Source organism: Prinia subflava, chromosome Z, assembly GCF_021018805.1.
Source record: "Prinia subflava isolate CZ2003 ecotype Zambia chromosome Z, Cam_Psub_1.2, whole genome shotgun sequence".
Lineage (NCBI taxonomy): Eukaryota > Metazoa > Chordata > Aves > Passeriformes > Cisticolidae > Prinia > Prinia subflava.
In genome coordinates this window covers 3,719,732-3,742,672 of record NC_086283.1, presented here as the reverse complement: position 1 = coordinate 3,742,672, position 22,941 = coordinate 3,719,732, and the positions used below count along the sequence as shown (strand labels likewise).

The 22,941-nt window shown below is 38.5% G+C and overlaps 1 protein-coding gene and 1 long non-coding RNA gene across 2 annotated transcripts in view; one reads left to right on the top strand and one right to left on the bottom strand.

The window, feature by feature from the left end:
* The window catches only part of LOC134564110 (F-box/WD repeat-containing protein 7), a 177,495-nt gene that overhangs the window by 43,529 nt on the left and 111,025 nt on the right, over window positions 1–22,941 (bottom strand). The gene's annotated exons all lie outside the window — the stretch shown is intronic.
* Window positions 1–22,941, top strand: part of LOC134564111 (uncharacterized) — a 38,621-nt gene that overhangs the window by 10,472 nt on the left and 5,208 nt on the right. Inside the window, exon 2 of the long non-coding RNA XR_010083472.1 lies at window positions 19,228–19,313. This is a non-coding gene — a long non-coding RNA (uncharacterized LOC134564111). The remainder of the gene's footprint in view (window positions 1–19,227; window positions 19,314–22,941) is intronic.

Sequence of the window (22,941 nt, the reverse complement as noted above, 5' to 3'; positions counted from 1 at the left end):
AAAGGACTAATGTTCACTTCTCTGGAGCTCACAGTCCTGACTTTGCTCTTTGTCAGACCCATGTTCCTCAAGATCAGAAACTCAGCCAGGGCATGGTCGCTACAACCTAGGCTGCCTCCACTCTTAACCTGTCTAATGAGCTCCTCTGCGTTGGTGAGCACCAGGCCCAGTAATGCTTCTCCTTTGCTTTGTCTAATACCTTCACCAGCAAGTTATCTAGAGGGTATTTGGTGTTTTCTCTGCCATTCTTGCCCACATCTGCAGAGCAGCTGGAAGCAGCCACAACAGGGAAGATGCAGTTTTGCCTACATTGCCTTTGGCTGCAGAACGCTTGGTGAGTCCCAGGTCAGTCAGGTCAGTCTGATCAGCATGATGACCTGGCAGGACACAGACTCCTTACAGCCCAGTGTCTCTGGTACATGGAAATGGTCATTTTCCCACGACACACACTCTGCCCTAGCATTAAGTGGCAGTGGTGGTTATAAAAGGGAAAATTGCACATTCCACCTGCTTGATCCAGCTTCCTTTTCTCACCCAACCCATGCCTATGGTAGAGCACCATACCAAGGGGGATTTGCTCCTTTTCCTTAAACCCTCATGATTTATTGCCATGACAACTCTCCCCTCTCCAGAGGCCTGGGGGAGCCCTGTGAGCTGGTTTCTCCCGAGTACATTCTTCCTGCAGTGGAGGATGGATGCCAAACCTTTGCAGAGCAGAAAGGAATGCCAGGCATCCTGGGGTCACACCAGATGCTTTGAAGGCTTGCTAACCCACTGTCATTAACCTTATGCTGTGCAATTGCATGTCAAAATGGGCTACAGGCAGAGCAAGCAGGCCAGCAAACCTGCCCTATCTAAAAACACTCTTCCCTGAACAGGTGCTTCCAGTCTAGAAACCACTCAGCATGCTTGCCTGTCTCTTACAAGAAACACAGTACTGCATAACTTCGGGTAACCAGTCCCTCATTCAGATGAGAGGGATGACAATTGCTATTTTTTTTTACACTGAATTTAGCTTTACCATCATAACACTTTATAACAGATTTTTCATAGAACTCAAGAAGTACAAAATAGGTGGCACCTTTTGCAGTGTTTCAGAGATATTTTCCAGCAATGCTACCTGTGCAAAACTACAAGGTAGTAAGAAGTACAGCATAAAAAACCAAAATGACCATACTTGTCCACTGTTAAGTCTAAGCTTCTCTTGGAAAAGCATTTTGTTCAATAAAAGCTTATGTTTCCTTTATAAAGCTATAACATTTCTACTTGAATTAAAAAAAAAACCCTACATGTCAAAACCCCCTGTTTCTACCCTCAAGGAAAACTGCATGTTGCAATCTTCACACAACCTCAGACATCACATACTTAACCATTTCTCTAAAAACTTAGGTCAACTTGCCAGATCAGTGTAATGGAACAGATGTGCTCCCTTAACCAATCCTTTCACTGTGGGTTAAATAGCAAGACAGTTAACTAAACTTTTGGGTTTTGAAGCTTATAATTTCTTTATTTATAGATAGGATGGAGTAAATTAAAGATTCCAGAATTTCTTTGTTTGCTGTTCTATTCACTTGTAACCACAAAATTAGATGGCAACCATAGCTCTCAAGTTTGTAAGTTTATGGAGACTCAGTATTTTACAAATCCAATTATTTACGGAAACGCAGTCCATCTAATGTTACTGATTTACCAAGTGAATGCTACAAAGTAATATGCCAAGGAATAGTCCATGTCACCAATGTGGTTGGTTGTACATGGAAATATCTTAAAACTACTTTAAATTAAGAGGAAAAAATGCCGAATATTGCAAACTATAATTTGAAATTAGTACACTAGATGAGAGATTTAAGATTCTGTAATAAAGCCTGTGCAAATATATGTCCTAGTTCCTATTCCTTTTGTTTTGCTGAAACCAACTACTAAAGCTTGTTATTAGCTATAACATTGCCTAAGCTATGCCAGCAATGTTCTGACAAATCTCTAGGGATTTTTTACCCACTTTCTTTTTATTATCATTCTCCATCTCTAATATTCAATCAGTGCCAAACTGGTTTATGTATGCCAATCTTTCTCACAGAAATGGAAAAATATCCTGCTGTATATGTCATAGGCCTGCTGATGTGACAGGGAGAGGCTGAATGGAAGTGGGAAAGGGGAGCAGGAGGAAGGAGGATGAGAGCACCAGCCTGCAGTCTGGTATTTAGCAGAAGTCTCATTTTCTTTGACAAGAAAGTTGGCAAAAAATCAAAGTGCAGACTAGCATTAGTTAGGTTCCTTTTAATTTAACCTTTGACACAAGCTTCACACATCACGTGGACTCTTCCCTTTAGTATAATTTCAGATGCAGAACAAACCTGTGCCTTGAAAACTGGCCAGACCTGAATCCCCATTTTACTACCTACCTTCAACAAAACATGCTATGAGCCACTGACCAGATCATTCGCTGATGAACCTAAATTTCAATTTCTATGCAGTTATTTAAACACAGCCCAGTTGTTAGCTGAATTTCCCCACTGGGACAAGATTGTACAATGTTCACTTTTGTCGCTTGTAAAATCATAGACAATGTTTAGGACTATTTGATTAAAAAGAAAATTCTGGGAAGAACTCATTTGCTGCTTGTGTAAATACAGTTCCTCATTAAAATTTGATAACAACAGTCTTAATGGAATACTACAACCTCATTCATGCTTTTGAATAAAGTGATTTAAATTGGCATGAACACAGTTTAAATACACTTCTTCCCAGCTAACTATTGGCAGCTTTTTAACGGCCTGCAGGGACAGGTATGACTCATGCCTGCTCTTCAGAAACTTTTTTAAAATGCAAATTTTTTTTTCCACTGGTTTATTGTGCTTTACAAGTAAACTGAAAGAGACTAAAATTAGAAGGCAGACCACTATCACCAGAGGGATTAGGAACTCCTGCACTATGCTGATTCCAAAAGCTTTATGGGTTGACCTGTACTAGGGACTCTTTTAGTTTGGTTCCTATTAGATTTCTGGCAAACTTCATCCAAAGTCTCTCCTGCTTACAAATTATTTTAATTCCCTGTGTTTAGGAACAGCGGGCGGTCTCTGAATTTGCATGCAACATTGCACTGAGCAACCCTCATTCTCTGCTACGCAAGACTGAAAAAAATGACGGTGTTCCCCCTAAGTAAGTCAGCATGAGAACGCTACGTGGTCACAAGTCATACGGCAAAGCTCTGGGGTTTTTAAAACAACTGCAGCAACAGTCTTTTCACCTGTCTTATGCACAGTATGCTAATGTTTACTGATTCTAATTAACACAAATGAAAGTTTGGTGGACAGATAGTTTAAGAAGGGAATCCAATGTCCTCAAGTTTTGACTGAGCAATCAACCTGTCAAGGAAAAGACAGCAAAGATACTAACCTTCCCTGTAATTCAGGCATTTTAGGTAGTGCACACTACTGGGTTAAAAGCTAAAACAGTAAGGTACATTTCAACTTAAGATAGGGATGTCAGCCTCCTTATCAGCACAGTCCTTCAGAGAGTCCTCTGAAATTCTTTCTTTGACACAGACAAGCCTCACATCTGTGGCAAGATGTGTGGGCTACTCAGTCCTGAAGAGCACAACAGGTGCTCTCAGGGTAGTATCTGGTTAACCAGAAAACCTCAACAAGCTTTGTGCTTTATGCAAAATACCTAAGGAAAAAATGTTAAGTACTTAATTTGCCATATCACAGAGGAAAGTTAAATGTGACTCAGCAGGTGAACATACTGAGAAGCAAGAACATTAACATTAACTGGGTTTTGTACACTGCTTGGTTCATGATAGCTAGTTACATTACCATATTATGTGCATCAACTTTAGGAATGGTGGGATGTTGCTTTTACAGCGGGTAGACGACTGGCAGTTTTGTGTGGCTCTCTGAAAGGAGCTGTAGAAACGTGACTAGTAAGCTGGGTTAGCTGTTCAGTATTAAAGGTTAAATGAGGAAAAGAAAAAAGAGGAAGGCTCAGCCAGAGCCTGCATTGATCTAAAGCATGGGTCAACAGTTCCAAGACACAGAAAATCCAATTCATTTCCCATTTCCAATTTCCAGGGGACATCTATTACATTCTAAAAGGTTCTGTTTTGAAGCGTTATGATACTAACACCCTTTTCTAAGCAGAGGCAGTGTACACTGAGGTTAAAGAGATGACTGTACCAAAAGAAATCTCATCTCAGGATTAAAAAAAAAGGTGTGAAAAACAATCATAATTCCCCCTTCACCTCCACAAAAACTATACGTTTTTGTTGCAATAGGGAGTGGAACTCTAGAATTAAAAATTTAGCAGGTGCCAAAGTATGAGAATGGAGATAGATACCAGGTTAAGGAGCAGTCATGAAGGCTGTGAAAACAACCAGCATACCAAATCCAACCCTCTTGATCTTTTGGAAAGATATTTTCAATATCTGCAACTGGTAGTTAACATTTTTCTGGTTTTATATCCGCCTAAATACATAAATAAGCAATCAAAGTGTCTTCAGCTCCTGAGGAAAATTTGTGCTCAAGGGTATGTGACACCCGGAGAGACCTCAAGGATATATATCTTGAGATATACCCTTCATCATTTCTCACTACTGAGGTACTGACTTAGCCCTGGATGAAACAGAATGTATAACTGGCCTTCACACAAGACCCCACCATGCAACCAGATGGTTGATGGTGTCAACAAGAGAGTCAAAGGCTGCTGCAGTTTGCCCAGCCGGGCCGCTGTCACATATCCAGCTTACATTCTCTAACAAAAGTTTCAGCAATAACACCTAGACCTGAACAAATCTGGTCCTGCCCAACCAAAGCCTCAGTCTGAAAGAAATTATCAACTAATTTATTCCAGACAACACAAGAATTTCACAAAGTCAAATTAACCATTTTTTGCCTCTGACAGGTCTTTCTAACCCTTCTACCAGTTCTTCCAACTTTTCATTTCCCTAAACAAAACCACAGTTCTCAGAAATATTCTGAAGGAACAGAGAACTAAGGAAAAAATTCCCAGTGCTCAGATGTTAAGTCTCCCTCCCTGCAGCATTAGTGTCTTCAAAATGTTTTTAAATGAAAGGGAAAAGAGGAATAGCTTGCAGTAGCTTCCAAATAATGCAGTTATATTACCTTTTATCTGTATGGATGCCATCATGGAATTGCACTATTCCTTTAGGGGCCTTTGGGAATGAGATGAGAATATTATCTTGATCTGCATTAAAGTAGTAACTGAATTGAGTATATTTGCTTCTTCATGTTAAGCTAATTTCAAGAAGCTCCTAATTTGTTAGCACTTTTCAGAGTGATCTTGAAGCTGGAAAGGAAGGGAACAGACAGCTCAATGTGTATAACAAAGGTTTGTCAAATAACATCAATATTCCTCAATGAGATTGCCCTTTCAAAGTAAGAACTACTTAGAGAGATGGCCCCACCTCAAAGGGACCAAACGGAGGGAGGGGCTCACAAGATGAGGGCTTAACTTAGAGGTAAAACAGACTAAAAATTTGGCTAGGAATCAAGACAAGCTGCTTCTTTGTGTTGCCATTCCCACCTTTTGGTTGTAAACAAACTCTGGGGCAATGGCTGGCAACACCAAGTCTGCAAGCACACACTCTCCACATCAATGCAGAGCAGAGAGGATGACTTTAGACAACATCAGTAGAAAACTGCAGTTGACAAGAAAATACATCTTTAGGAAAAGGAGAATACTGTGCTTTTACCAGTTCAAATCCCATTTTCAAATATGCATGAAGATGACCACTGACAACTAAACATGCTTCACATCAAGAACAGTTCCAGATCAGAGGCCCATCTGCTCCAGAAGCATTCCTCATGCCTACTACTATCACCTCCTAAGGAAATGCCCACACCTCTCATTCTTCACTGTAAGACAGCATACCTTCCATAAGCTTTTCTGAAACAAACTTGTCAAAACCAGCTTTCAAAGTGGCAAGTCATGGGCATATTCTCTGCTCGATATAGCTGTACCTGAAGAGATTACTCTCCCCTCCTTAACAGATTTCAGTCAGAGAGCTAAATTGGCCTTTACAATCATATATAGTAGTAGATCTTTGGCAATAAATATATGTTTTCCTCCTTACACAGGCTAAGAAGTGATGACATGAGCAGCTTAAGTGGCAGATCTGAAACAGCAGAAGTCTGCTGACAGGATGCATGACAAATACCTGCAAGTAGCCCGAAGGGTGGCAGCTTATCCAACCAACTTAGCTGAGCTAGGAGATGACACGCTCACAGTACCAACTGGTCACAATCACAGAAGCCAAAATACATTGGCTTCTCTATCACTAGGATATGTGCACTGGATTCACTGGGGCCTCATGGTACTGCCAGGATTTGACCCAACATCTTATAAGCCCATATTACTGCTGTTTTAATCATTAAGTCTCCCAAATCCAATACCTACAAAGAGTGGCACATCTGACTTCAAAACTGGCTTTCTTTGAGAAATTCTAGAGGCAAATTACTTAATCCAAAGTCAAGATATCTGTCATGAAATTCAGTTGTGTTTGCTATCTACTGTTGCAGTTACAGGAGCTTCTCCAGTACTGGCAGTCCCAGCTCATTCACACATATACACATTAAAATCCCCTACTGTCAGATGGGACATGCCAAGTCACCTCTTCCATACGTATTTTCAATGAATAGATACACAAACAGCATTGCTAAAACACTTCAATTATTCAGTTCAAAAGACATGTTTGATGAAGAAACCAACCTTTGGTCCAATTTATCTTTTTTTAAAAAGGAGTCCTGAGTTCCGTTTCTAGTGTTGCTACATGTGACTTTGTGCAACACCTCAGCCCTGTGAAGGAAAAACAGTAGTAAACTACACCAAAGATAGATATGCCAGAGGCCTAAGTTCTGCTGAGAATTACATGTTAGCAAATACACATGGCGTCTGCTTGCAGACAGCTAACAGCAGCTGCTTGAAGGGAAGGCTTGGATTCACAGCGCCTTACCTTCTCAGTGCATGAGACAGGTTGGAGTGTAGAAGCAGTGAGAATCAGCAGCAAGAGATTTAATACTCACAGATAAAGCATAAACCTTTCAGGAATCCTTGGCTACATGCCCTGAAGCCCACTCCACAATGAAATCCTTACTATCAGGACAACTAAATGAAACCGTACTTTCATTCTGCAGGTGTAAAATGGTACATCAGCAAAATAAACTCTAGAAACTTTTTACTGATGTATTTTAGAGGTAGTTTTGGTTTCACCAGATGGAAAGGCCTTCCAGTGAAATCATTCTGCTCAGCTATTATTCATAACATGTGCTTGCACTCAAATTTTCAACTTCGTAATGAATTGACTTTTACTAATGAGGGTGAATTCTCAAAACCCATTGGTGAAATACCTAAAATATCTTCAAATCACACATTTGTTTCACCCCTTTCCACAGACCTCATACTGCCACACCAATTCACAGGACAATTTTATTACAGAGCCCTTCCTCCTGTTGTACTGATGACAACAGCGCCTGCCTAGGACTGTGACTATCCTCCAGGCTGACGCTGAGTTCTGGTACACCAGTGGAAGCAGTGCCCACTGTGCCTCAGTGGACAGGCTTTGCCTGTCATCTGCAACTCATCCTCTCCTCTGCAGGCCCCTGTACCCACCTGCAAATTGCTTCTTATACAAACAGCCCAACCTAATCCACTCCAACCAAACAAGCCGGGTTGGCAGAGCCTTATTTCACTTTGACAAACAATATTGCCAGCAGATTTGAGAGGGCATTTCCCTTCAACAGAAGGGCTGTTTACCTGAACTTACCTAAGCAAACAATCTATGAGGATTCAACACATGCTTATTGCAGCGGTGTAAATTAAACTCCTGGATTTTACAGACATGTGGCTGTGGGTCACTAATGTATTCCTTCTACTGATTGTGCCATGGGAGCAGAGCACCCAGAAACAGCTGGATAAAATAGCACTTTAAGCTGCTGCAGCTTCATGCTGAGACTGAACTCTTTGCCAACAAAATGCTCTTTGCCCACCTTAGCTGTAAGCAAGTGAAGGGTTTGGTTAGCAGAGAAATAGCAGGTAAAATTAGAACTTTCCAAGCCATAAGACTTTAGGGTTACATCAGCAAAGCTACTACAGAAGACATCATCACTTCTGTGAAAAGTACTCTGGCAGAAGCAACAACACTCACTTTTTTGTCAGACCAGAAAATGTCAGACCAGAAAATGACTATGCTGTCATGAAGGCATAGTCATCATCCACATGATTTGCCTGTAAGAGTGTAAGCTGTCACAGATCCCAATATCCCCCTGAAAAAAAGACCCCAAAACACTTTGACAAAGCCTAATCTATTTACGGAAGTTGAGACCATCTACTAAACGACCTGAAAGACACATTTAAAGGCTGTATGTGCAATCTCTTTAAGAAATCCACTCATGCACAGAAATCTGCAATATGGAAACATCCTGGGAGAGAGACTTCAAATATGCAAAAAAGTACAAAGTCAAAGACAGTACGAAGAGTTTACAACCTTCTCTCTCTCTCTGTGGCTTTTTTTTTAAACTTCTGTTTGAACAGTGGATTTTTTTTCTCTTTTTTTCCACTCACTGATAAATAAACAGAATGGGAAATTCCTTTCCCACCTATTTCAGCAAAGTCATAACAGCAAACTATTTTTTTGTTGCAGAACTTGCAAGAGGTGAAAAATTATTACTTAGTGAACCTAGTGGATATATTTAATAATTCTTTTATCAGTAAAAACATGTTTTTCTTTAAACACAACAGACTTCTCTTGAGATTAGAAAGTTTTTCTCTCCTCATAAACAATTTTCCTTCCATTTTAGCTGAGTTTCTTCTGCCAAATGTTTCAAAAAGGCAACTTACACAAATATTTATATGTAAAATCCTCAAGGTAGAAATTACAATAGTAACTTTACGTTTGTAAAAAGCAACTTTTTTTATAATCTGAGTCCAGAATTTAATGCCAGTGTTTAAAACATACATAAGAACTTTACCACAGAGAAATATAATACAACATTTACCTCAACTGTCAGAGACAGTTAACTTTTCTTGTATGTTTGGAAAAGAAATCAAAAGAAAACAGTAGGAAAATATAAAAAAGCTTAGCTTTTGAGAGCTGAGAGTAAAGAACTTCTATAGTTTTGTTAACCCACGTCATATCAGAATTCAGCCATTATAATTTATGTCCTTTTAAAGTTCCAAAAATGAATGAGAACCTTACCCTCAGAATACCAGAAGCTGTAAAGACAACACAACAAAGAACTGAGAATGTGATGGAACAAATAATGAGAGCGTAAATCTGAAGTTCAGTGCTTCTCTCCATTATCAGTGCATGGTAATTTTATGCTATTTTCTGTTGAGGCTCCTTTGAACAGAACATTGAAGAGTGATTACATGTCCAAACTTTAATAAGATGTCAAAATCCACTGCTTCACTGTATCTGCAATTGTGATGGATTCCTCCTACACATAGGATAAGAAAGGATAGAATTTTGTATTCATGGTGCTCCAAGAACTATGTTTTAAGTTGGGGCTTGATGTAAATCAGTTATTTGCCAACCAGAAAGTCATTATTACAACCTCACATTTTAATTAAAAAGGTATTTTTGCTCTTAAAAAGATAGCTTCAAATCCTGAATACACTTCCAGAGAGTAAACATTTTAAAAATTAATTGTCTCTCACAAAAAAAAGGCCGACATCATGTGTCACCACTACAAGGGGGACAGAAGGCAGCAGACTGGGTTCTTCCCTGTGGTTTCAACTCTGCTTAAACTGAAATGGGAAAAAAGACCTCTCTTTCGGGAAAAGAACCTGCAAAATTTCTGATTTGGCCTTCAAAACTTCCACCTTTACAGGCCAAAGCTCACACCTCTGAGGTCTGTCCAATACCAATGGAAAAAACAGCCATAGGCGACTGGGGTGGTCCTGCTCCCACCCTCCTACCTCAGGTAGTGCTGTCATTGCCAGATGGAAGATGGAAACTACAGGCAAACCAGACCTGGCATCAAAGACAACATTCGTCCTCTGAACTCTCTGGAACTCCCACCTTGTGGCAGTTTCCAGTCAAGGTTAACTATATCCTAACCTGCAGGCTAAAGTCCCCCCACTTAGTTTTCATAGCAGAGCTATCTTCAGACAAAACAGAACCAAACTTTTCATATTGATTTCTCTCTGTATTTTGGACAGACCCTCTTTTTACAATGAGGTCACATGTGAAAACTTGCTACTCAAGAGAGATTCCTCTTTTACTCGCCCTACTGTGTACATATGGTGACAAAAGTAGTTCTTCCTACCTGCTGTAGAAAAAAGAATCACTCTTAGAGTTTCAACAACCAAAAGCATCACAAAGATCGTATGCAACCTATGCAGCTCCCCTTGCAGAGGGAACACATCAAAGAGAAGGCGTCTGTCAGGAATGCACAGCGAAATGTTGACAGCAAATCCAATGGTATTTAGTCAGCTTTTGCACACTGGCTGTTGCAGAGCTGAATAGCAAATCTTACCACAACCTTCTTGCCAGGAGATTTAACTCTCCTATGAGCTGGGCTTTGAGGCGTCAGAGAGGAAAGGATAATTCTTGTATTTTCTTTGGAAACAATGCAATAGTGATTGCGAGACACACTTGTCTGAATTAGATGTATAATACAAAGTCTCATAAGAGACACTCTGAACTTCTAAAGCTTGCCTGGCAGTGATAGGAGCTATTAAGGGGTCTGCTTTAATGGATAACAAACACAACAGCTCCCACAGAGAATCAACTGGTGCTGTGCTGGAAAGACTGAAAATGCAGTCCTACTGTTGCACTGGTCCTCACAGAGGGAAAACCAAAAACACAGCTCACATTAAGATTTCCAAAAGCTTCCATCCTGTTTTTTTGTTGAGAAATACATGACTGAAGAGCTTTGACTTCTTTTTTCCCTTCTGAAAGAACTTACTGCAAATTAACTGAGCAATTTTTTTTATTCCCACCATGTAGGTAAAAGAGCATTTGCAGGTCCAAATGTTAATCACAATTTTGAACCTGATGGCATTGAAAAGAACCTTGAAATAACAGATCTGATTGGTAAGGCAGAATCATGAAGCTAGTTCACCACCATCTTCATCAGCCTGAATAGAAGTTGTCTGGGTTGGTAGTGCTCTGAAAAACGACATATTGCACCCAGATTATTGCCATCTCTGTGAGACAGCTCTCTCTGACATTCTGACAAGTAGGGTGAGCAAATAATATTAATAATAATCTTATTGCTGCCCCTTGCCCAGTCCCTCAACATAAAAAGGTTGACCAGCAGCCTGTTGAGTGAATTACCAGGGAGGATGGGTAGCCACAGACCATGTGTCACCCCAAAATTCAGTTTCTGCCTGGTAAACCTTGCTATCTGATGTACGTCTCATCTGATTTAGTGCGCACTCTGCAACAGGAAATTTCTGTCACCAAGAGGAAGGTGACTAACTTTCTACCTTGAAATAGCTGAACCCATGATAGCTATTACTTATAAAGTCCTCATCAGATGATGTTTTCAGCTAACCAGAATAAATCTATTAGCCACAATTTCAAGACCTCTGTGACTCCCTGCATTGCAGCCAATGGAGGCTGCACTCTCATTCTTCCTGGTACACAAGTGCCTAAACTCACGTGGACCAGAATAAGTGCTTTCTATTATTTGCAGCTGACACCCATCATAATAATTTGTCTGTCTATTTCACAAGTGGGGGATATCTTTGTATTTCTCATATTGTCTTCAGAGGGATAGGGTATTTGTTTCTTTGCAATTCCTGTTTTGAATTAAGGCCATTTTCAATTCTTTTTTCGACATTATTCTCAGAGAACAACTCATTCCCCGTGATATTCTCTTTCAGGGTAGGCCTCCAGACTGACTTCTTTGACACTGTATATCCACCCCACTTACTGGAAACCATGATAGACTGAAAAAATGCATCCATTTGCTTCAGCTTCCCATTCTTACGAGTCAAAACCCAATGTGAATCAGGACTTTCTTCCCTCCCAAAACCAAATGCAGGATGCAACAACAGATGACTTTAACAGTCACTAGTCATATTCAGAGTAAGAGGACAGTAGATGGGTTGGGATTACACTAAAAGAGTTCCTGAAGAGACTTTATAGCAAAGTGCTGTATAATTCCATTCCAAATTTTTACATAAGATCCTTTGTAACCTGAACGTACTTCCAGGGATCGCTCAGGATCTGAAGCGAGATAAAAATAGAGCACTTGTGACTTCTGCACAGCTTTACATAATATATTTACAGGATAACATCTAAGAACTTCATTTGAACAAACTTACAGACAGCTACTTGGTGACTCAAGGAATAAAACTGAAGAGAGTGGCACCAATGTAAAACTGGAGAAAGGCATATGTCAGCAAAGTGGATTACTGCAAGGCTGGTGAATAAAGCTACTAACCACCTTCCTTCAGGACTTTTATGCTATTGCAGGTATATGCTGGTATGTCTGCATGGTATTTACACCAGCCATTATGCTTTGTTAGATTTATGTTTCAACAATACATAAGAAGGGCCAACCCCACAACAATTTCCTAATTATTTTAATTTGCCTCATTTTTGAGAAGGTTTCCTAATTAATATTAAACATCAAAAATGCTTCCTTTTGAAGTTTCACTGAGTTCTTGAGCTTAAAGTACAGCTGTTAAAAAAGGCTCCAGGAATAAAGGACTAATGTGGGGGTTTTTTTTGTTTTGTTGTTGTTGTGTGGTTTTTTTTGTTTTGTTTTGTTTTGTTTTTTGTTTTGTTTTGTTTTGTTTTGTTTTGTTTTGTTTTGTTTTGTTTTGTTTTGTTTTGTTTTGTTTAAACTGGATAACTTCACTGGTTTGGATGATTTGTCCAAAACTCAACACTGAAGGTTTGTCAGAAAAGTCCTACAAAGCAGAAATATTCCCAACAGAAAAACTGAGCTAAAAGCCTGTCTTTTACTAGGGAAGCAGAAAATCTTTTCACAAAAGCAAAAAACTTCAAGAGGACATTCTCTGCTGTCAGTAACTGACAATGAGGTTTTGCCCACGGGTTGCAAACACAATGAAGCATCCAGTACAGGAGATCCAGGACCTCATCATGACAAAGACAGAACCACAATGTCTCTGAACACTCTGAAGTTTCAGTAATTTCCATCCTTTCTCTGAAAACTGTCTTTGATGTGTTCTCATTGCCAGTCAGTTGCTTCAGATGTTGATTGCTCATTACACTGATTTCTCCACTGTTTCCAGTTCACTGAAGGTTTTATCATGAACTTTTCTGAAACAAATCAGTATAAAATATCCTTAGTAGGATGAGGTTTGGGATGGAGATTAATTGTATTTCATCCACAGTGGTGCCTGCTTTCCATCTGCTTATTAGGAAAATTTCTTGTTGCTTTTACAGCATCTATTATCTTATGGGCACTTTAGTTCCTACCACAGACTTTATCACAAAACTCACGTGTAGACAGTGCAACAGGCAAAGACAGATAGCTGGAGATCTCTGAGTCCAAACCTGTGCATCTGTTCTGAGCACCAAACCATTACTAGCCATTAGGTAACACAGTTTTTGCATGCATTATGTTTTAAATAATGTGGAAAATACAAACAATACACCTATAAAAATTACAGTGCAAAGGAATTCTGTACATTTTTCAAAATATTTAAGGTAGAATCATACAAAAGGTTTTCAGAGGTAGTTCTCAGACTTTAAAATGTAATTTGCTTTTCACAAATCCCAGCCATTTGAAATTCCCTACCACAAAGATGATAGGTAGATAGGTAGATTAGGTAGGTAGGTAGGTAGGTAGGTAGATAGATTAGATAGATTAGATAGATAGATAGATAGATAGATAGATAGATAGATAGATAGATAGATAGATAGATAGATAGATAGACAGACAGATAGATAGGGGAGATTCTAATTTGTACCATGAATTTAATAATTTTTTATTTAATACAAAAAACCTATCTATGCATTCCGACTTCTTTTACAGCAAAAGCTTAATTATTTACCATCCAAATACTCCCACTAAATTAGTTTTACACATGCACTTAATTCAAATTAATGCTGAAGTTACATCATACTTAAAAACATCCACATTTAAATGATAAAGTTCCATGTTACCACTTATCTACAGACTCAAAAGTACCTAGTCTTTTCTGCTATGGAAGAACAAACTGCCTCATTAATTTACAGCTGTCCTTCTTAATTTAGCTAAAGGGACTTCTGAAATACACAGCCTTTTGTTCATCTCTACTCATCAAACCACCTCACAGGAAATCTAAATTGATGCCACAAGGTTGGGCACAGAGCTGAGTGGGGCCCTTACTCAAGGAGCTGCCCATTTGTCACACCTGGACACCATGCAGCACTTGTACCATGGCTCCCCCATGTTTAGCTGTGCCAACAGAAGATGCTGCTGTCCCCACAGCAAAACCAAAGGAACAATAAATCTACTTTATGTTAAATTAGCTGGGTTAGTGCAAATCACCCATTTAAATTGGCTAAGCTTTTCTGGCTGATTGCTCCACAGCCAGTGTGGGAGCTCTGCTGGCTCCAGTGAGGCCATAATTACCACCAAAGGGGCAATAGGAACCTGCCTGGGGGAGATGGAGGTTTCCTGTGGCATGGATTTTAGCCATGAGAACGTCTGTCTACAATCTCCAGCATGTGATTTTTAATCAAAGTAGTGATACTAGCACAGGCAGTTGCAGGAGGGCCTTTACAGTGACAGCAGCTCTCACATCTGCTCTCCATGCACCACAGATACAAGTTCACTTGGCCAGTTAAAGACGTTTAACCCCTGGGTATTCTACCACCTTTCTGCAAGAGGTTACTGACCTTAGAGCTCTGATGCTCTTTCATCTCCTTCATGCAAAACATTTTCCAGGTAGCTTAAATCACTTTTGATAGCCTTTTAAACTTAACTAACTTTGCCTAAAGCAAGTTAGATCATTTACAGGATCCATTTGCCAGCAGAGATGAAGGAATGAAATAATTTCTGGCAGACTTCTAGGCAGTACTGGAAAAAGAGAGAGAAAGCAGGAAGGTGGGCTGGAGGCAGAGGTGTGCAAATAAAGCCTCCAGGAAGCAGAGCTGGATTCTGAAGATGGCAGCTGTTCATAACCTCTTCTTATACTTTTGTGTAACTGCATTTGAAGACAGATGTGTGAAAGCAAGTGTTTTTAAACTCAGGGAGTGGAGGGGAACTATTCCTGCTGCAGCAGCTATCACAACAGGGTCTTACTTAGGCCATTACTTTTTTTTGCTGTACTTCAATACACATCAAAAACGCTAATAAATTATATTTGATTTAAAGAGCTTGAACAAGTTGCAGTTAGTGAATTTCCCACTTCACTCTTGACAAACACAGAGTGAACATGCTTCAGATGTGGACGCTGACCAGTGAGCAGCATTTCACTTGCAACTCAAAACTTATAAAAAGCTGTGCTTAAATCTTCAATGTCCTCAATGTAATGTTGAATGTGATCACTAACTCATTCAAAGCAGAACTCTTCATATCACATTTTCCAAGTGTTAGCTCACACTACAGAGAAGCGAGGGAATTTTGTGGCCGAACAGTGCTGTTCTTTAAAATCTCTTGATGTTTTGTAACTATGCTTGAAATAAAACTCTGGTCAATAATTAAGTAGGTAAGAGGCATCTCAATATCTTCTCTCAAAAATATAAAAATGTGGCCCAAATTATACATACATCTGTTAACTGGTCTGGAATAAGAGCTCATCTTCTCATTGCCAGGCACTGGCTTTATACAGTTCAGTTGTTTGCTGTGCTGCAAGATCAACATCTACAAATACAGCACATCTCCTTATTATCAGTAAAGGAAGGTTTATTGGTAGTGGCAGAATCTTTCACTATTCCAAATAAAGCTGGGATGGGGGAAGGGGAGGAGACCAAAATGTTGAGCTGATAAGGTTCCAGGTATACCTGATGTGGCATAAAATTTAGGTACACATCTGAGACTTGCTGTTTCCCACTGCGCAGGAAGGGCAGTGTTGTAACGAAGTGTAGTAATGAAGGAGGAGTTTGTCTCCAATGGGAAAGAGAGGTAAAACAAGGGGAAAGAACCCCAAGATTCTAGCATCCCATGAAATCAATAGCTCTATTGAGTCTATGGTTTTATTGTCCCAGGCTCAATGCTTTGTAAAGCATTCTGTAGCTTTTCCTAGAGGATTAGGACTGGGAGGGTCAGAGACTGTGTGGATACTCTGAGAAATGTTAACCCACCAGTGTTTCTGTCCTCCATCAGCTGTCAGAGCACTCCATCTGTGTGAGGTGACTGCTTAGTCACCCCAGGAATCCCAAGGGCCTCAGAGCAATGCCAAAATGCACCGAATTCCAGAAGGATGCCAGGAATTTGATGAGCCTGTTACAAGTGCCATGTGCTAGACCCACACAGAGCTGTGCTAGCACATACCAATTACCTTGTACTTCAGACAGTAAATTATTAACTTCTATGTCTAAATGCAGAATACCTCTCCCCAGCTTGCACTCAGCCTCATAATTTCTGGTTTCCATTGCAGGCCTGGAATAGCAGTCCCAGGACCCTAAAGCTTGTTCTCCCTTTTCAGCTAAAGCAATAGAGCCTGTAGAAGATGTACTGGCTCTAGACACAAACTTTGTTCAATTATCTCTTCAGATCACCTCAGCCAGTGCAGTGCTACTCATTCTGCTAGCAAGAGAATCAATTTCCATGTGTCTGTAAAGGGCTGGCTTCTGGCAAAAGTTTATATAATTGTACATAACACAAAGTTCAGTCACATCAAAAGGAAAATTATTTTTCCTTTCATGAGGTCAGGGATTTTACTGTTGGTTCACTCATTTGTTTTGGCAACAGTCCTGACCATGCACACAGTATATACAATCCTATGCTTTTTTAGAAAACCCACAAACCAAATCAGGAGATGCTGAAGGAAATGAACCATAAAATAGGGGCAGCAGGATAGTATCTAACATTTTTGCAAACAATCAATTTGTCACTTTCATGGACCTGGGTTAATTAATATTCTATAAAGGTCTTCCAAAAGCTGAATACCTCTCAAGTTCTGAATTCATGGGGCTGACCTTAGACTTTCTCAGAATGATTTTTAATGCAGTCTGTTATCAGCAAAACCCGTTTAAACACATGCCCCATCTGCCAGTACCCCATTTGCAAAAGAGCTTCTTATACTTGCAGACAGTAAAGCTTCTGCCTGCTTCCCTCTCCCCTCTAAATACCAGCTGTATGGTAATGAGCACAAACAGCTGAAAAATACTGCACAGTAACAAAGCTGGTACGAAGCGGGCAGAACAACGCATCCACTCAGTGAGGCAGTTGTAGCATGAATTTAGCAGATTAGCTATTGAACAGGGATGGGGGGAGGTTTGGAAAAAAATGTAAAGGGTCTACACAGACAGCAAGAAAATGGAAAGCGACCAAAGGGGCACAAACTACCAAAGAAAAGCCCAAATTCTAAAGTACTTTTGTTGAAATGGCATGAACCAATTCTTCAAATTTTCTAAGGTTTACTCGTCCTGTACTAATGATATGCCAAATTCTGCTCTGATCATTGGCAAGTTCAGTTAGTTTTTAAAGGAGGCAACTTGTTAATGAAAGTTTTCCATTCATAAACAAATCTCTTCATTGGCTGGGGCTGGGGGAAGTCCTTAAGAACAGGGACACACACTCCTGCTTCAGTCTCTGGCAGTTTCAGCATGTGTGACCAACAAGAACCATACTATCTATTAACTTTGTGTATAATAGCCCTCTCAGTCTATCCATTTTTTAAGACATTTTTTTAAAATGCTGACAACAGCCACGCTACCCTCCAGACACTGACAAGATTTTTAAGCAGTGCACATAAATGACATTCACTTTTAAGAAAATGTTTGTGTAACTGCATTCAGCTGACATGCATACAAGGCATGGAGTTGAGTATTTGTTTCTACAAGTAGCTAATTTAAAATATGCTGTTTGCATAAAGTCTTAATATGACACATGCACTTTTGCACTTGAAATTACACACATCTGTCTACCTGCAGATGTGAAAGATGTGTGCAGTTCTGATACATAAAGCTGATGTGAAAATACAAGATTTTCTTTCTTGTTCACTATTTCCCAACGGCATCTAGTGTGTTACTGCTGCTTTTGAAGAATTGGAGCCTAACACTTTCAAAGAAAAACATGGGAAAATATGGTGTATTGACACTGCCCAAGCAAGTGCCCTGTCAAAAGTGTGATACATAGGGTTTGGGGGTTTTAAATTCCTAATTAAAAAGCCTTACTGTAACAACCCCTCAGCATCCTAACATTTGTCTTTAGTGACAAGTAAGTCTAGTACGATGTTTTTCAACGATTCATTCACTGAGACATACTGCAATAAAAATACTATATTGTTTCTAAAAGTAATGAAGAATGAAGCCTTCTATCTGGGCGAAAAAAAGCATACTTACTTCTAAGGTCATCAAAGTGAAGCTCCTAAGAAAGCAAACAATCGTTTAACCTTTATACTTTGGACTTAGAGTGTTAAACACAATAAAACATCTATGCTACTGGCTTCTTTTCACTGGTGATCACAGAATAAACAAAAAACAAAAAGAGAAAGCAATTTTCTCAAGGCATGAAAGAGCTTGTCATGCAACTATACAATGGTTTTCACAGATTATATTTTTATTGCTCATGTCTACCATGACCTTGTAATAAATAGAAGAAAAATCATCACTATTGACATTCACTGGAAGTCTTTACCTAATTTCAAATTTTAATGTAAGTCAAATCTATTGAATTTAGGTTAAAGAACATGTACTTTGATCTTTCCTGGAGAATTCTAGCACACATTAAAGATATTTTTCATCTTTTAAGCATCTTAAAGAACTCATAAAAACTTTATCGAAAGAAAAAACAGGTAACAGATATATTCAACATACAGAGATGCATAAAATGTTAGCTAATGATTAATTAATCTTAAATGACACACTGGCTAAAAAGGTGTTAATATTCAGTTTATATACTTATTATTAGTCATTAAAATTATCAGTGATTCCCATAATTTTCTGTACCTAAAGCTTAGCACAAATATCACTCAGTTCTTATTTTAATTCTGCTCTCTGAATTGTTTAATATGCACCAGGATGAAAGCTGTTAGCTTAAAAACGCTAAGCAAATTAAAGTGGTTTATTATGACGAAAGGTACAATACTTGAACCGATGCAAAAATTAACTGCCAAAATTACTTTTGTTCTTTCCAGAAGTATGTATTTCTTCAGCTCATCAGCACTCCAGAAGGAAAGAATATGATACCACAGAAGGGATATTTGCTATGTCACTAACCCAGGTATGCCTTGGTATCTTCAAAGGAGCCTGAGCTGCTCAGTACCATTATTTAGCTTTTCAGACTATAGTCCTGGGGTACTAAAGCAGCACCAATGAGCAAGAAAGCCCCACTTATTTTAGAAGATTTTAACTGAAATGGTGAAAGATTTTTTTTTTCATGTTTCATATAAAATTTTCTAAAACTCTGTATTTTATGACTTAGAAACAAAACTAAACATTCACAGAAACAAACTTGAAGTTGTCTATGAGAAAATCCAACAACGTAGCATAAAATTTTCAAAAATATGCAAGAAAAAGTTAGTCACTGAAACTGGCAGAGCTACACTCAGTCGTTTTTAAAGTTTAACCTCCAAATCATCATTATTCTAGCATTTGGTCAAAACACCAACTACAACAACCAAAAATTGTAAGAGAAGATTGGAGTGAATGTTGGCTCTGTTGAGAGAACAGTTACGTGAGAAATAATCACAGTATCACAGAATGGTTTGAGGTGGAAAGAACTTCAAAGCTCATCTAGCTCAAATACCCTTGCCACAGGCAGGGTGCCACCCACTAGATCAGGTTGCTCAAAGCCCCATCCAAACCCGCCTGGAACACTTCTCAGGATGGTGCATTCAAAACTCCTTTGGAAAAAACCTACTTCAGTATCCCACTACCCTCACAGTGAAGAATTTATTTTTATCTTTTCTTCCATATATCTCAGGATTATACCTATACTCATTATTTCAGAGAATACACTTCAAGATTAGGACTTTTCTCTTTGCAATGGCAGTTTCATGAGACATTGACAAAACGTCTCCTTTAGATACCAACTTATTCTACTGGGCACAAATAATACCAGGCATTCTCAATATTTCAGCTCTGTCAATTAATTCATATAGAATGTGCCATTCACAAGGAATAAGTACTTCAAATATACTTCAATATTCAGAATGAAAAAAAACCCAAGCAAAAATCATGTCAAAGTTGCTTTGTTGATACCCTTTTACATTCCAAGTCTAGCTTTTTTTTGCCAGCACTTGTCCATAATCTTCATGTGCTTTTACCATGTGGAAGCTTTTAAACACTAACAGTCTTAAAAAAAAAAAAACCTGAATAATATCTATCTTCATGAGTATAAACAGTGTCAAGGCGAAAACAGTGACTCATTTTAAACAACAATGTTCTTAAACTGTATTGATATTTCTAGAATATTTCTTTAACTTAAAAGAATTATTATACAAGTAATGCACATATACACAACCAATGAAATAATGACATTTTAAACGTGATATTCCACAGGAGATTGAAAAGATGAACACAGAGAAGATTTATCAACAGCACTACACTGCCCCTTCACGTCCACTACAGAAACAACACCACAAACTCACAAGCTGCATGATGTAAAAAAAACCCAGACAAACAAAAAACACTAAAAAGAAACAAACAAAAACCCAAACAAAAACAACAGAACAAAATAACAAAAGAAATTATTGAATATTAACACAGCAATTATGTTAAACTAAAAATTTGCTAAACTTTTTTATAAGATAGTCCCTTGCTCCCACAATAAAACATACATACAATGGAGAAAAAGCAGAATAAAATCAAACTCTTACTTTAGTGGGAAAACCACCTATTTTTCCCTTGATATGCATACTTAGACCTTCTCATTTTAAAAAGGTATAAATTTTCCACCTGGATTACACAGTGGATGAGAATTGATGAACAAAACCAATTCAGAAAACATTTCTCTGGAAAGAAAAAATATACTAAAATGGATATACTTAGCCATGACACAAAGTTTTATCTAAGAATAGAACAACAAAGCTTCTATCAGAATCAACTCTTAATGGCATGAGAAATTATTTATGAGTATCTAAGCTACTTCATATGTCTTATAAATTCCCTCAACTTTTAAATAATACAGTTTTTCCCCAAGCATCCTGTTTCTTCTAATTTAAAATTCAACTGCTATTTTGCTTGTCGTTTAATACTAAATGTGTTGTTCTGATAGATGTATGGGTTTTTATTTTTGGTAGCATTAACTAAACTGTCAGTCAGGAACTTCTAATGGAATAAAAAACGGTGTTCCATATCTCCATGAGGCAAACTTCTCACTGTATCATTAGCACACGCATTCTGAAACCTCTCTCAAGCCAAGACAAGAACTTACCATTCTTCCTACAGTATGACAAATTAGCACAAATGAAATACAGGATGACAAGGACTATACTCAACACCATTGTGATCATGCTTTTCACTATTAAAAAAAGGGTATTCAGTGAGACCACAAAAACCATTACATTTCAGAGGCCAAATACATTTTTTTACAGAAGCAGAGTGGTAAAATTGGCAATTAAAAAAAATTTTTGCTCAAATTACATTGTGTGATACAAATGTTCATATGGTACATTAGATCAGCACAGTCTTAAGTAGAAAAAGTGCCTTACAAAACTCTTTTGCTTATAAAATATCCTAAATGTATTCTGTCCATTTCATTGGTATGGTAACTCTAAATAAATTACTTTCAGACTTCATAATTCCAGGTACCCTTTATTAAATCCATGGGACATTTTAGATAAGCTATCGTTCAAAAGAACATCACAAATGTTTCCCTGGTGAGGCAAAAAAACCCCACTTAGCTTAAAAGAGTATGTTCATAATTTAATTTTCTCATGGACTAAACCCATGTCAACCAGGCTATTCAGGTCACCTGCATACAAGCACAACCTTCTAAAGGAGGAAGAGAAAAATTAAATTTGCCTATCAACAGTTATGAAAAAGGGTGCAAAGCATTCCTCCGAATTATGTGTTTTGTTAATTTATGCAAAGAAATTTCAAACCCTGGTGCAATTTGCATGCTTCAAAAAATGGTGAAAAGGACGGTTCAAGATGATTTCCTGTTTTTTTTGAACTTAGAGCATCTCTCATCAGATTTTCCTGCGTTATTATTGCTGTGTTTTTAGGAGTGTACACATACACCATGCTGCTTTACAAGGACTTCTTACACAGCTTCTTAACCAAGGTCAGGGTAGGACACCCCCTTGCTAACCAACTGCTACAAGAAGTAGTTTCTAATAATAAAAAAAGATAAATAATGGCATGCTAGGTATAGCAAAAAATCATTTTCCTACAACCATAAAGATAATATCCAAAGAATTCTCCAGTAAAAATGGGGAAACAAAATTCAAGCTTTCTCTTCTGACTACATGGAAGTAGAAACAAGGAGACTTAAAAGACAAATTTGAAGTTGTTTCATAATAAATCTTGAAAAGCAATTATTACACTTACTGACAGTACCTGGGTGATTATGAATTTTTCGTATTTTATTTTCTCCTCTGGCTACAATTTCTTTACACAAGTGTCTCTCACCACAATATCTTTCCCTTAAAACACATTCTGAGCTATGAAGCAAAGCTGGATCTCAAGGGGACCACCACGACCTCCTCAGGGGTTTCTCCTTTATGAAAGAGGCTGTGATAAAGAATTTCAGTATTGGGTTAATTGAAAGGTTTTTGATTAAGAACAGGGGTTGTATTTCTATCCTACTAATGGCTTCTGGAAGTCAGACCTCTATAAGGGCAAATAATCCAACTTTGACTCTGCAAGCAAGGCATAAAACAAGAGACAAAAATGGCACTGTGGCA